Here is a 15868-nt window from a genome sequence, read left to right as displayed (position 1 = left end):
AACAAAATGACAACTTGTAGTACACTCATTTGTGTTCACAGATCTCAGAATTTTTATGTTCTAAAGGGAGGGACTTTTAAAAATAATTATGGGGCTGGACGTGGTGGCACACACCTGTAATCCCAGCGCTTTGGGAGGCCAAGGTGGGCAGATCACCTGAGGTCAGGAGTTCGAGACCACCCTGACTAACCTGGTGTCTCTACAAATACAAAAAATAAGGTGTGGCGGGCGCCTGTAATCCCAGCTACCTGGGAGGCTGAAGCAGGAGAATCACTTGAATCCAAGAGGCAGAGGTTGCAGTGAGCCAAGATTATGCCATTGCACTTCAGCCTGGGCAACAAGAGCAAAACTCCATCTCAAAAAAAAAAAAAAAAAAAAAGATGGCTTCTTACTCTATCACTTCTGCAGATTCTTTGGTTTCTCAGGAAGCCAAAGAGATAGCATGGGGTAGTGGTTAGGAACAACTCTGGAGTCAGACGAACCTGAGTTTAAATTTACTACTTATTAGCTGGGAAGTCTTTGAACAACTCACCTAACCTGTTGTCCTCATTTTCCTAATCTGTAAAATGGACATAAAATATTACCTCAATCACATTTGGTTTTTTTTTTTTTTTGAGACGGAGTCTTGCTCTGTCGCACAGGCTGGAGTGCAGTGACTGGATCTCAGCTCACTGCAAGCTCCGCCTCCTGGGTTTATGCTATTCTCCTGCCTCAGCCTCCCGAGTAGCTGGGACTACAGGCGCCCGCCATCTCGCCCAGCTAGTTTTTTGTATTTTTTAGTAGAGACGGGGTTTCACCGTGTAGGCCAGGGTGGTCTCGATCTCCTGACCTCGTGATCCACCCTCTCGGCCTCCCAATTACAGGCTTGAGCCACCGCGCCCGGTCTGTTTTGTTTTTTTTTTTTTCTTTTGAGACGGAGTCTTGCTGTGTCACCCAGGCTGGAGTGCAGTGGCGCGATCTCGGCTCACTGCAACCTCCGTCCCCCAGGTTCAAGTGATTCTTCTGCCTCAGCCTCCCGAGTAGCTGGGATTACAGGCACCCACCATCATGCCTGACTAATTTTTGTATTTTTAGTAGAGATGGGGTTACACCATGTTCGCCAGGCTGGTCTTGAACTCCTGACCAGTAATCCTCCTGCCTTGGCCTGCCAGAGTGCTGGGATTTCAGGCGTGAGCCACTGCACCTGGCCCCGTTTTTTTATTCCTTTGTCCAATTTCCTATGTGGCACTTAACACCATTTGGAATTATTGTTTATTTGTGTTCTGTCTCTCACCCCAGCCCCATTCAAATATAATCCCCATAAAGGCAAAGACATTATATATCTTATTTACTGCTTTATATGTCTTGCCTAAGATAGTAACTGGTACATTATTGTTACTTAATCTTTTTACCTTTAAATTTTTTATGCCAAAGTAGTACAGATTTAAAAAGAATTTCTTCTCCAGTGTCATGGCTAAATTTATATACAGTAGCTGACTTGGAAACTGGGCAGAGTTGTTTTGCGTTTGGAAATACTGGTGTTCTTACAGTTGAGTTTCTATTTCCAAAAGATGCTTACTCAGCCTTTGATGGCACAGTTTGACTTGTGACATCAGAAGGTTGACAGGCAGAAGCCTGACTCAGGAATTCAGCTATGGAAGAGCGTGACTTTCAGCCCTGCTCGCCCTTTGAGGTATGGCTGGACACAGCTCAGAAAGGTCTTGGATTTCAATTTATCTAGGAAGGTATTTAGCAAATTATTTTTACCGTTTGGATTTGGTACAAATCACCCGAGGAATCTGCAGTCTCTGCATAAGTGAAGAATGAGAATGGAAGGAGTAAGTGGAGTCCAGTGGGAGAGCACAGGCCACCCTGCCACTTCCCTGGAAGAACTGATGGCTTTTTCCAAGGCCTGGATCATGCCTCCCCACGCCATGCCCCCAGTCCATCCTCTGATTTTTACTTACTTAGCACCTTGTAGGTCATAAGATTCTGCAGGTTTCCACAGCCACTGGGACTTAGGCATTGGGCCACTGAGGACAAGCTGACAGGTCATTGTTTGGGCTCTGGATTTCATGTCGTTCATTAGCCCTCTTGATCCCTTCAGAGAGGAGGCATTCATGCTATGAACTGTGTCGTGGAGAAAACACAGCCTTAGAAAGAGGAACTCTTGATCCCCCACTCCTTCATTCTTTCAAGCCCTGTGACCTGTTCCTCTGAATCCCAGGTGGGCTTGGGATGGGGATGGTTCCTGAAGGCCCAGGGACTATAAGCAAAATGTTGCATGTGTGTGTATTATGGGCAGCCAGGGAGGCTCAGTTTCATCAAACTCTCAACAGACACCATCTCTGGTCTAAAATAGATTTGGAACTGTGACCCCGAGTGGACCTAATGTATTTTTGTAATGTTTGTTGGCTGTACATTTGCCCCTCTGGCCCTCCAGGCTCTGTGTGGGCAGATTGAGGATGGAAAAACTGAAGCGGTGCACAGCTGCCCGATCTTGTTGGGTTGTTGCATGATGGCTGTCTCATCTCTTCTTGAGTTTGCTTATTTACACAATTAAGCTAGGCCCATTGTGAATCAAGTCCTGACCTGTCAACAGAAGATAGGATGGTTGAAAAGGGTAGCAGGCAATTCTGTAAACAAAATATAGCTGTAGATCTGGCTTTAAGAGTAAAATAAGGCCCAGTGCAGTGGCTCACGCCTGTAATCCCAACACTTTGAGAGGCTGAGGCAGGAGTTCGAGACCAGCCTGACCAACATGGAAAAACCCCGTCTCTACTAAAAATACAAAATTAGCTGGGTGTAGTGGTGCATGCCTGTAATCCCAGCTACTCGGGAGGCTGAGGCAGGATAATTGCTTGAACCTGGGAAGTGGAAGTTGCGGTGAGCCAAGATCGTGCCATTGCACTCCAGCCTGGGCAACAAGAGTGAAACTCCGTCTCAAAAAAAAAAAAAAAAAAAAGCAAAATAAAACCATGCCTCCAACAAACCTACCTGTTAGTCCACTGATTTTCTTTCCTCAGTGACAAAATGTTCATCTCCGTACTCTTAGAGGAGTGATGATACGCTTGGCCTTTCACCTGAGGAAGTGTAGGATGGGAGCTGCATGTCCCTGCTCAGGAGTATTGACATTCCTCTTCTCAGCTAGCCCTGTCCACTGCAGCCCAGCTAATGTCTTACAGGCTATTAGAGATGGTGTACTGGGGCCGGGCACGGTGACTCCCATCTGTAATGCTAGCACTTTGGAGGCTCAGGCGGGGTAGATCATTTGAGTTCAGGAGTTTGAGACCAGCCTGAACAACATGGTGAAATCCCATCTCCACTAAAAATATCAAAAAAAGTAACCAGGCATGGTGGCACATACCTGTAATCCCAGCCACTCGGAAGGCTGAGGCAGGAGAATCTCTTGAGCCCAGGAGGTGGAGGTTGCAGTGAGCGAGATTGTGCCACTGCTCTCCAGCCTGGGTGACAGAGCGAGACTCCACCTCAAAAAAAAAAAAAAGGTGTATTGGGCTGTGCATGCTTCAGCTACCCAACAAAGTGCCTCTACCTTGTGCTTACAAAGAAATTCAGTTAACCGTAAGATCTGGAAATCCCTGGCACGTGAAAAGCTGCTGCCTGGTTTAAGTATGTCTTTGTTTTCTAGTAGTGCAAATTACTTCATCTTCAGCAGGAGTGTGGCACCTCTATAGTCACACATCACTTAACGAAGGGAATGTGTTCTGAGACATGCATTGTTAGGCGATTTCATCAGATGTCATAGAATGTCCTTACACATCCCTAGGTGGCATAGCCTGCTACACACCTAGGCTATATGGTCCAGCCTATTGCTCCTACGGTGGAAACCTGGACGGCATGTGACTGTACTGAACGCTGTGGACAACTGGAAAACAATAGTAAGGATTTGAGTATGGAAACATAGCAAAGGTACCATACAAATACGGATTTTGTAATTTTATGGGGCCACCATCATATGTGCAGTCCATTGTTGACTGAAACGTCGTTATGTGGTGTGTCACTGCTTATTGGGTGCTGATAAGATGCCAGGCTATGTGCAGGGTGCTCTACAAAATCTGTCATGTGTCATCTTCTCCTTGTCCTGAAGTAAATGTCAGCATTCCCATTTTACAGATGGGGAAGTTGAGGCTCAGAGGTGTGTCAGTGAACAGGTCTAAGAAAAGGTGTGGGCTGACATAATGTGAGGACCACAGGGGCCACCAGAGGACATGGAGTAGAGGCCTTCCCTGAAGAACCCTGGGAACTAAGCTGAGCCAGGAGAGGAAATGGGATTTAGGCTGAGGAGAGAACACTTGGAAGGAGCTGGGACTCCAAGTCTGAGGAAGGCACCGGCATTTATTACCTTCTTGCCGTATTACTCTTGTTCAGTCTTTCTCCTTTGAGGTGCAGATAGTCCCCTTCTCCAGAATTCTTCTCCAGTTATCTGCATGGGATTCGTTTTCAGTGTTTTTTGAATTAGAACTGTAGACACTTCCCTCCTAGCCTGGCTTTTCTCCATCAAACTCCCCATAGCCATTTCTCATTGACTATAGCAGGCCCTAGCAAGCCCAGCCCTTAGTCTCTGTCCCCTCCAGGCTACCCTCCACGATAGCAACCAGTCTGCTCTTTTGGAAACACACATATGAGTACGTTACCTGGGGACTTCCAAAGGCTGGCTAGCTTTTGCTTCAGAATGGATCAGCTCTTCAGCTTGGCATCTGCAGACAGCTCCTACCGCTGGACCCAACTTCCTCTCAGGCTGGCCCTTGGCACTCTGGACTCCTCACACTTCTGCCTGGCAAACACCTAGTTGGTCTTCAAGCCTTCATTCTTCCTAGAGGCTCCCCGGGTTCTGCCCCACACCTGTCACCTGAATTGTCATTATGTGTGAGCTCCTTGAGAAAAAAAATATGACTTGGCCGTCTTTGTACCCTCAGTACCTAGCATAACACCTGGCATGTAGTCAGCACTTAGTAAAAACATTTTTAAAAATTTTACTCTCTCCATTTTGCAGATGAAAATAAGAAACTTTAAATGAATAAATGTTTGACTCTTGGGGTCAGGGCCATAATAATTAGAAAGTCTCCTTTCACTGTGCATTGTCTCATTTACATTACCCAGGTGATGGTCAAATGGTGTAAGAAATGCAGGTGGCTCCCCAGGCCCAGTGTCTTACATATTCCAACTCTTTTTTTTTTTTTTTTTTTTTTTTTTTAAACTCAAAAAAATTCTTCTTTGTTTGGTTTTTTTTTTTTTTTTTTTTTTTTTTTTTTTTTTTTTTTGAAATGGAGTCTCACCCTGTCACCCAGGCTGGAGTGCAGTGTTGCAATCTCAGCTCACTGCAACCTCTGCCTCAGCTTCAAGCAATTATCCTGCCTCGGCCTCCTGAATAACTGGGATTATAGGCATGTGCCACCATGCCCAGCTAGTTTTTGTATTTTTAGTAGAGATGGGTTTCACCATGTTGGCCAGGCTGGTCTTGAACTCCTGACTTCAAGTGACCTGCCCACTTGGCCTCCCAAAGTGCTGGGATTACAGGCGTGAGCCACCACACCCAGCCGTTTTTAGATAATTTCTTCAAGATTAAACTCTACAAAAGTATTGTAGCAGTCTAACTCTTTTGTTTGGAAGTTAGACTCTCACACAGATTTAAGCAAACATGAGAATGTATTTGTTCTTGAACCTGAAAAACTCATGGAGAGTTCTAACATAACCTCCACTAGATCCACGTGTTTAAAAATGTCAATAGCAAACTTTCCATCTCCCCCTCTTGCCTGGCTTTTCTCTGTATTGTTGCAGGAAGTCAGGGATCCTGAACGGAGGGACCGGCTGAAGCCACGGCAGAAGAACATAAATCGTGAAGATTTCATGGACATTTATTAGTTCCCCAAATTAATACTTTCATAATTTCTTTCTTTCTTTTTTTTTTTTTGAGATGGAGTCTCGCTCTGTCGCCCAGGCTGGAGTGCAATGGCCGGATCTCAGCTCACTGCAAGCTCCACCTCCCGGGTTTACGCCATTCTCCTGCCTCAGCCTCCCGAGTAGCTGGGACTATAGGCGCCCGCCACCTCGCCCGGCTAGTTTTTTGTATTTTTTTAGTAGAGACGGGGTTTCACCATGTTAGCCAGGATGGTCTCGATCTCCTAACCTCGTGATCCGCCCGTCTCAGCCTCCCAAAGTGCTGGGATTACAGGCTTGAGCCACCGCGCCTGGCCTACTTTTATAATTTCTTACGCCTGTCTTTACTGCAGTCTCTGAACATAAATTGTGAAGATTTCATGGACACTTATTACTTCCCCAATCAATACCCTTGTGATTTCCTATGCCTGTCTTTAGTCTCTTAATGCCATCATCTTCGTAAGCTGAGGAGGATGTATGTCGCCTCAGGACTCTTGTGATGATTGCGTTAACTGCACAAATTGTTTGTAAAGCATGTGTGTTTGAACAATATGAAATCTGGGCACCTTGAAAAAAAAACAGGATAACAGCAGTCTTAAGGGACAAGGGAGATAAGACTTTGGATTCTGACTGCCGGTGAGCCAGACGGAACAGAACCATATTTCTCTTCTTTCAAAAGCAAATAGGAGAAATATTGCTGAATTCTTTTTCTCAGCAAGGAGCATCCCTGAGAAAGAAAATGCGCCCCTGAGGGTAGGCCTATGAACGCCCCCGTAGGGGCGGCATCTTTTATAGTCAAAGCTGAAGGGATCAAATAAGCCCCGGTCTCCTGTGGCGCTCCCAGGCTTATTAGGATGAGGAAATTCCTGCCTAACTTTTGGTCAGACAGGTTGTCTGCTCTCAAACCCTGTCTCCTGATAAGATGTTATCAATGACAATGCGTGTCTGAAACTTCATTAGCAATTTTAATTTCGCCCCATCCTGTGGTCCTGTGATCTCGCCCTGCCTCCATTTGCTTTGTGATATTTTATTACCTTGTGAAGTATGTGATCTCTGTGACCCACACCCAATTCATCCATTCCCTCCCCTTTTGAAAATCGCTAATAAAAACTTGCTGGTTTTATGGCTCAGGGAGCATCTTGGAACTTGCTGACATGTGATGTCTCCCCCGGATACCCAGCTTTAAATTTTCTTTTATACTCTTTCCCTTTATTTCTCAAACCAGCCAAGATGCTTAGAGAATAGAAAAAAACCCACATTAAATATCGGAGGTGGGGTTTCCCCCGATACTGTATCACTTCATTTTTAGGCAGGCTTTTGCCTCCTGCTAGCAAGATGGCAACTGCTAGCGCCAGGCTTATGTCCCCAAGCTTAATGACTCGTGTGGAAAGAGAGCGCTGTTCCGAATGGCACCAGCTAACGTCCTGCTTGACTCATCCGTCAGTGACCCTGTCACTATGGTAGGGGAAGGGGGAACTGTAACTCTTCTTGGTCGGATCTGGGATATATTCTTATCTCTAGGGTTGGGGTGGAATAGCCCCACCTAAGTCACATGATCTGAGAGCCAGGGAGGAATTGGTGAAAAATTAGAAACCTGGTGAGATTATCAAAGGGCTGAGCAAGCAGAGCAACAGATGTCCACTGTGATTATCTTACCTTTCTTTTTTATTGCTAATATGTCTGTTATTGTATGATAGACCCCAAGCAGGTGGCTTGTGTTGTCCTTTTTCTGTAAATGCCTACCTCCCAGGACTTTTGAAAATGGTTCAACTGCTGTCTTTGACTGACTTTTTTACCCCAGCCTTTGTGATTGGTCTGACAGCTCCAGTGTTTGTGCTGGAGCCTTGGAATGCCAAATGCGCTGATTTGCACACAGGTTTTCATGAAATCTTATTTTTCTTGATAAGATCAGGAATCCTTAAAATTCCCAGTGGTTTCAAGCTAGAATCCTATTGCGAGTTCTCTGATATTACATAGATTTAAAGCAAATGCAGTTTTCAGGAGCATACTTTCCCTTCACTTTTGTGTGTGTGTGTGTGTGTGTGTGTGTGTGTGTGTGTGTGTGTGTGTGTGTGAGACTAACCAATGATTTCTGACATTCAGTGACTGCTTGCTTCTGCTATTAGGTGACTTTCTGATATTCAGCCCTGACTGCCACTTGTCCCTCTGATCTAGCCATAAAATACTAATATTTGCAGCTCCCTCTTATATGGTGAGGAATAATAAAACATTATAGCACTTTGGGCCTTGTTTTATTTCTTCCCATTGATAGTTTTTTTCCTGCCACTGTCAGCATAGCTATTTCCCAGCATGTTTTTCCCTCCAGTTCAGCAGCCACATAGTATTTTCTGACTGCTATCACCTTCCCAGGAAAAAAATTGTCACTTATTGAGTACCTGTTTTCTGTTAAGTACAGCAACATGTCTTTCCTGCAAATCATCCCATTTGTTCTTCATAGCATCACTTTGTGGGATGGATATCATCCCCACTTAAAAAGATGTGGAAAGTAAGGCTAAGGGAGGAGAAATAATTTGGCAAATGTTTTAGAATGGATGGAAAAACCTGGGATTTGGTTCCGAGTCTACTAACCCTGAAAGGCCATTCTCCAAGAATAAGGCTAGAAGCTTTCAGATACTGGAAGAGTGAGACCCCATTTCTGACCTAAAGGCAAGGTCCAGGACTAAAACATTTGAAACAATGAGAGTGAATTTAAGACAGGGTTATTTATTTATTTATTTATTTATTTATTTATTTATTTATTTGAGATGGAGTCTTGCTCTGTCGCCCAGGCTGAAGTGCAGTGGCACAATCTCGGCTCACTGCAAGCTCTGCCTCCCAGGTTCACGCCATTCTCCTGCCTCAGCCTCCCAAGTAGCTTGGGACTACAGGTGCCCGCCACCATGCCTGGCTAATTTTTTTGTATTTTTAGTAAAGACAGGATTTCACTGTGTTAGCCAGGACGGTCTCAATCTCATGATTTCATGATCCACCTGCCTCGGCCTCCCAAAGTGCTGGGATTACAGGTGTGAGCCACCGCACCTGGCCAAGATAGGGTCATTTCTAAGTGCTGTGTGTGATATCATCTAATTTACAGTGCTATTCAAATTCAGACAACAGTTCTGCCTCCAAATTCTATAAATTTCTGAACCTGTCTGGGAATATATATTAATACTAAATCAAGACTTTATTTTTAAATGTAACCTTAGTGCCAGTTTCATAATATACCAGTTCATTATTTGGTTACTGTGCTGTGAATTTAGACATTTGCATCTCCTCAGACTTCTGTTGAACCCCAAAACATCAGTGAGCCCTCAATATCTGTGCATACATTCAAGCCTCAGGTCCCCTGCTTTGTAGATCCCGTGAACTCCTTGATAAGCACAGGTCACAGTTACGAACTCTTCACTGCACATCTGATTTTGCAAGACAGTGGTCAGGGGAAGATGTTAATCTGTGCCCGGGATATATGCCACTTAGCTGAGTTCAGTTCAGCTTTGCCAAGTGTGTAGTAACCTAAGTGCCACCACGTGGCAGGTGAAGTGCAGGGCTCAGTGGGGGATACAACATATTCATCCAGTGTCTTCTGAATGCTTAGCACTCTCCTAAGCGCTGGGGACAGTGGCAAGACAGACAAGGCAGGGCCTCTGTTTTCATGGAGGCTACATTTCTAGTTCTATAAATAAATGAAAACAGTCACTTTCAGCTCGTGGTGAGCACAGTGATTAAAATAAAACAGAGGCTGGCGCGGTGTTTCACACCTGTAATCACAGCACCTTAAGAGGCCAAGGCAGGCGGATCACTTGAAGACAGGAGTTCGAGACCAGTGTGGGCAACATGGTGTGAGACTCTGTTTCTACAAAAAATACAAACATTAGCTGGGCATGGTGGTGTGCGCCTGTGGTTCCAGCTATTCTGGAGGCTGAAGTAGAAGGCTTATCTGAGCACAGGACTTGGAGTTTGCAGTGAGCCAAGATCATACTATTGTACTCCATCCTGGGTGACAGAGTAAGCCCCTATCTCCCCATCTCAAAAGAAAGAAGGAAAGAAAGAAAGAGAGAGAGAGGGAGGGAGGAAGGGAAGGAGAGAGAGAGAGAAAGAAAGAAAACAGAGTGTTTGGATGGAATGAATTGGTGTGGAGGGTAGGAGTCGAGAATAGATGTCAGGAGTTAATTTAAACTGGCAGGTTGTCAGTAAAGGCCCCTCAGAGTAAGTGGCTCCTGAGCTGAGCCGGGAATGCAAAGATAGGAGCCAGACATGTGAGAGCTGAGATGACCCTCGTCTAGGCAGAGGGAACATCCCATGTAAAGGCCTAAGCAGGGAATAAGCATGCTCAGTCTAAGGATGGGGCAGGGGTGGGGGGTGGAGCCAGTATGGCAGAAATGCAGTGAATTCGGGGGGAGTAATAGGAAGTGAGGTTGGCAATAGAGGAGCAAGTGACCCGGGCTCTTGCAGGCTGTGAGACCTAGCTTATGTTGTGTTTTAAGCAGGAGAGTAACAGGAGTGACTTAACATTTTTAAGAAAGAATCCTGGCCACTGTGTGGGGAATGGATTGGGTTATAGAGGAGTAGAAATAAGGAGGTTTGGGGCGAATGCAGGGCAAGGTAGATTATGTTGTTATTGTTATTGACATCATAGACCAGACCAGGGAATTTGGATTTGCTCCTAAAGCTAATGATGTGTAACAGTAACAGCTCCCATCTCTTGAACACCCACTGTGTTCCAGTCATGCAGGTTTATGTGCATTCCCTCCTCAAGTCCTTATACACACCCACAAAGCCCCTATCCGCTGGGCTTATTATGAATGTCACCTCTTATAGAGGGGGAATGTGAGGTGGACAGAGCCTAGGTTCTGAGCATTCCTTAGTGAGGAAGGGGAACCAGAGCTGCATGATGGGTAGGGGGCTGGCAAGATGGCGTCAGGACGCGCATGGCAGGACCTGGAGTTTGGCAGGGACTTTGAGGTGCAAAAGAGAAGACCCCTGTTGGGAGCACACATCCCGGGGCAACCTGCATGTAAACTGCCGGGGAAGGGGCTGCGGGAAGGCTTAGATAAAACAGGAGCAGATGCTACCCTCTGCAGTCTGCAGATCAGCAGGTGGTTAGGTAGACCTCTCACTCAAAGCAGAACATGGCAAGCTCCTGAAGGAGAATTTGTTGATACTTTTAACTTAGAATGTCAGAAAAATGTCCAAGTGTCAGAATTGTATTCCTATACCTGCTAGGTCAGTTTTAAGCTAAAATGATCTTGGAAAACCTTTTGACCCATTGATACCCTGTACCCTAAGTGAGCAGTTGGTATTATTTCCTAACTTTGGTTGGTCTATTTCTGTCTATCTCTGACACACACACACACGCCCCTCCCAGAATCTGAGCATTCTAGAGTTTCCTAAGTACCAGGACAGTTGTCCTGTCTGAAATGTTTGCCTTGGGGAAAAAATGAACCCCTGCTGTGATTTTGTTTCCCCACAGGCTCTAGGGGTCTTTTCATAGCCGCAAGATACCATCACAGCTTCCCAAGAACTAGGGTGTTCGTGTGCGCACAGAAACCACACTGCAAAGTTAGGGTCAGGTCCTGCTCCTTTGTACCCTAAGGTGTAGAGAAAGCTGGACCTTAAAGTTGATCTCACCTGGAAGAACAGTTTTTGCTTTGGTTCTGGCTTTTTCTCTTCCTTCTTCCTTGAGAGGGTTTACTATGTTGCTGTTAGTTTTCTCCCAGCATTCATTCACTCTAGCAAAATCTGGCTACATATCAGTTTGTAGAAAATGGGCACAATTCTAGGAATAGCTGTCCCAATGTGTTAGCCCAATACCCCACGCATCAACAATGGCTGGTCGCTGCCAGTTGACCTGAGTTTTATGTGTTTTTTTTGGTTTGGTTTTGGTTTTTGGTTTTCACTTAGATAAGAACTGCTGTTTGCTAGAGCTGGGATAAAACCATTTCAGTTAGAACCTTGTATCAGAATATAATTACTCTTCCCAGAGATAGAGTCCTGGCCTGGAAAAGTGAGGACAAAAAATAGATAGGGACAAGTAGAAGGAAAATGATTACTGGTACAAGGTAGATGGAATGGTAACTCACTTTATTTTCAATGATGTTATACAAATCAAATAAAACCCTGTTCCCATTTATTTTATTTTAGCCGAGTATTCTTGTCCAAAATGAAAATCAGATGTTTTTCTTCTTTCTCGTTTTTTCCAAAGCAAATGGTTACAAACACTTACTTAATATAATTTACTGGAGCTTTTTTCTGAAAGAACATTTATGTTAACTTTCTTTTATGCATGCAGTAACTTTTGATCAAAACATGACTCCACTCCCTTGTTTAATGTTGAGCATCTGGATTAAAGGCTTCTTTTAATCTTAAATACAGATTATGGCCCTCTTTCCCTTTAAGCAAACTGCCATAAAACCCTGGCACCTTTCCAGTTTTCCTTATTAAAGCCCTCTTTATTATAGTGTTTTCGGATGGCAGTCATTAAATGATTGTTATGCACAATGGGCACTTGATTATAATTATTTAACTGGCAATCAGTTATTGCAGCAATTTGGTGGTGTAATTAAAAGGGAGCATGTTTGTACCTGCCAACATCTTTGAGATCTTCGGCTCTGGATGAAGCAGGAGAGGCAGAACATAAACAAATGGACGGAAGAATCAAGCACTTCTGTGAATGGAATCTTTTATTCCTCGCCAATCTGATTCTTGGCCTCTTTGTTCCATAAGGTAGATGAACAACAATGATAAAATAAAATGTAAATAAGAATTTTTATGCTACAAACTCCTGAATCAATAAATACATTCAGTAATGAATGTAAGTTTCTCCATGTGCTGTGAAATGCTAAATGGATAGAAGTGTATTTATATAATTCTATTTCTTTTAAACACAAGCATTGGCATGTTTTCTCCCTCTAATTTATAAATGTCAGCACTTATTTCTTGATATATAAATTGATACAGGATGCCCCAAACAAAAAGTTGCTGCAGAAGATAAGGTCGTTTGTTAGCACACAGCTGGAAAGTTTTTAGTCACTATAGAAGTTAGCAGGAATGTGATTCCAAAGATGGCCCTCCTGAGTTACTCAGAACTCTTTCAGTTGTAAATTGCAAATTTTAACCAACCTGAACAAGGGGGAATTTTTTTGCTTATGTAGCTGGAATGTTATTGGAACTACTCATAGGATTACAGGAAGAACTGCAGGAATCAGGACTCAGGGCTGGGAACTAGGAATCAGTACTGCCTAGACGCATTCTCTGTCCATGTCTCAGCTGAGCTTGCCTGTGTTTGGCTTTATTCTGAGAATAGGCTGACAGCTTCTTTCTCCCTGTGACAGGAAACAGGCCTGATATCAGTAGCCCCAGACTCCCATCTTCCTAGCTTAACTCCAGTGGAAAGCAGTCTCTATCTTCTACCTTTCATAAGTCAGTCTCGGGAAAGGATTCTGATTGGCCCTACTTGGCTCACGTACCTATCCCTCGACTAATTCCTGTTGCCGAGTAAATGGCACAGTATGATAGTCCTGCCTGGATCCCATGTAATACCTGTGGGTAGGGCAAGGGAGGTGGAGTCCTGTGACTGACAGGCTTGTTAGAGACATTAGTATGTCCCCATCGGTGGTAGCTAATGACTGAGAAAAACACGGTGATTATTTTCAAAAATGAGTGTGAAAATCTAAAGTATCCAAACTTAAAAAAATATTATTTAAATGTTTTCCCAGAATGAATCTCCATCTCTCTTTTAGAAACATCCCATTTTGTAAGACCAAGGTATGAAAGTATTCATCTGAGTTTCAAATGATTGCCTAATCTTACCTGTAATCATTATTGAGAACCAAACACCCGTTAATGGTGTGGTCTAAGGAGAAGGTCCTGAAGAGATGAGACGGGCACATATTAAAGATGCCTGCTATCATGCTGCCATGGCTACATTATCACGAGGGACTTGGAATCTGGGGTTCTACAGAGCACGTTTTTAGCCACTATCTCTGAGTATTAAATCACTTACAACAGCTTTGGATCATAAAATTCTCTGTTTCTCTCTTGGTTTGGTTCCATATTAGAATCTGCAAGTGCAAAGGCAAAACAGTCAGCAGAACAGCAGACTTAAATAGAAAAAAGCCCCAAAAGGAAAGGAAAACAATTGAAAATGTAAAAGAAAAATACCCCCACCCCCGAACATGATCTAATCAGTCTTCCTTATGGAGAAGTTATGAATCATCTTACTTAGCGAATAAGGAAGACAATTGAATGTGCAAGCTCAAACTTGAATTGAAATAAAGTTATTCTCAATTTCCTGTTTCTCTTATTAACATGCATTTATTATTTAATAAGTATTTATGTATATAATTGAGATATTTAAGCTCTGGGTAACTTAAGTGGCTAGTTGAATACTACCTGAACACACAGGGAGAAATTAAGCTTCGAATATGCGCCTGTATATTTACAACACACACACACAGATTTTTACTTTGTGGATACTGGCCACCACTCGAAGAGTTTCTTGGGAATCTAATCTTCTCAATGGCAGGCTCCAGCATTGCCTTTGCCAGTAGTTTAGTTCATATGGACTTGATGCCAAATTTCTTTTCACATATGTGAAATAACAGTTTGGCACGTAGCAAATAAAACAGTGACTCCATAGAGAAGACTGGCACTTTTCAAAAAGTGAATTGGACAGATTCAGAGCTAATTTTTTCTTTAGGTGAACTGAGTTTAAATTAAATGTTGCAAGAGATTACCATATTTGTGTGAATCTCAAGAAGTCAAAGGCTATGGCAATGAAGTATTTTCATTTTATAGAGTTTTTCTTGGAAAGGCCACACACCATATGACAGCAGAGTGCTTAAAACCCAGAGTCTGGTGCCAGCACAAAATCCAAACATTGTAAAGTTATTTCCAAAGCCCAGATACTTACTGATCCCCTCTCTTGGAGCAGTGTATCTCTCAACTAGTCCAAGTCCACCAGCTCAGAATCACCCTCCCAGCCTCAGATTTCAAGTTGGAAGCCCAAAGTAAGGCATGTTTTCTAAAAAGGAAAGGAAAAGCTATTGAATAGCAATTGTCAAGAGCCAAAAAATAAATAAAAATAAAATAAAATCATCCCCAGTGGAGGAGCTTTAGCAAAAGAAAAGGGAGACAGGCCATTGGTCACTGCTGCATGTATGCATGGTCCCTCGGTCAGTTTTTAAAAACTCAGTAACCTCCTTCCACTAAATTGCCTGCATCTCTCCTTCTCCACTTAGGGCTGTGTGCCCTTACTAGAATATAAAATAGTGATTTGAAGGGGTCATTTGTTCAGGTTTTCCAGGCTTCTGCACTGCCTGCCCTGGAATCAATTTTTTTTTTTTTTTTTGAGACGGAATCTCGCTCTGTCACCCTGCAGTGTGAATCTCACTGCACACCAGGCTGGAGTGCAGTGGCACAATCTCTGCTCACTGCAATATCCACCTCCCAGGTTCACGACATTCTCCTGCCTCAGCCTCCTGAGTAGCTGGAACTGCAGGCGCTCACCACCACGCCCAGCTAATTTTTTTTTTTTTTTGTATTTTTAGTAGAGACGGGGTTTCACCGTGTTAGCCAGGATGGTCTTGTCTCCTGACCTCAAGATCCGCCCGCCTCAGCCTCCCAAAGTGCTGGGATTACAGGTGTGAGCCACCACACCCAGCCTAGAATCAATTTTTCAAACCTGTCTGGGCAAGGTGGCTCATGCCTGTAATGCCAGCACTTTGGGAGGCTGAGGTGGGAAGATCGCTTGAGGCCAGAAGGAGTTCAAGACCAGCCTGGGCAACATAGCAAGACCCTGTCTCTACAAAAACATTTAAGATTGGCTGGGCGTGGCTGTGCATGCCTATAGTCCCAGCTATTTGAGAGGTTGAGGTGGGAGGATTGCTTGAGAGCATTGTGGGGGCAGGGGGTGAGGGGTGGGGTCGAGGCTATAGTGAGCCATGATCACATCACTGCACTCCAGCCTGGGCAACAAAGTATGAGACCGTTT

General features: G+C 44.0%; 1 protein-coding gene across 10 annotated transcripts in view; it reads left to right on the top strand.

The window, feature by feature from the left end:
* Window positions 1–15868, top strand: part of ATG7 (autophagy related 7) — a 267608-nt gene that overhangs the window by 188327 nt on the left and 63413 nt on the right. Inside the window, exon 19 of one of the 10 annotated variants that reach the window (XR_004181750.1) lies at window positions 3767–3909. The exons of the other annotated variants lie outside the window; for them this stretch is intronic. The gene's annotated coding sequence lies outside the window, so the exon portion shown is untranslated. The remainder of the gene's footprint in view (window positions 1–3766; window positions 3910–15868) is intronic. 10 annotated transcript variants of the gene reach the window in all.

Source organism: Papio anubis, chromosome 2 (assembly GCF_008728515.1).
Source record: "Papio anubis isolate 15944 chromosome 2, Panubis1.0, whole genome shotgun sequence".
NCBI lineage: Eukaryota > Metazoa > Chordata > Mammalia > Primates > Cercopithecidae > Papio > Papio anubis.
Note: the sequence above shows the minus strand (reverse complement) of the source record. Positions and strands in the feature narration are given on the sequence as shown.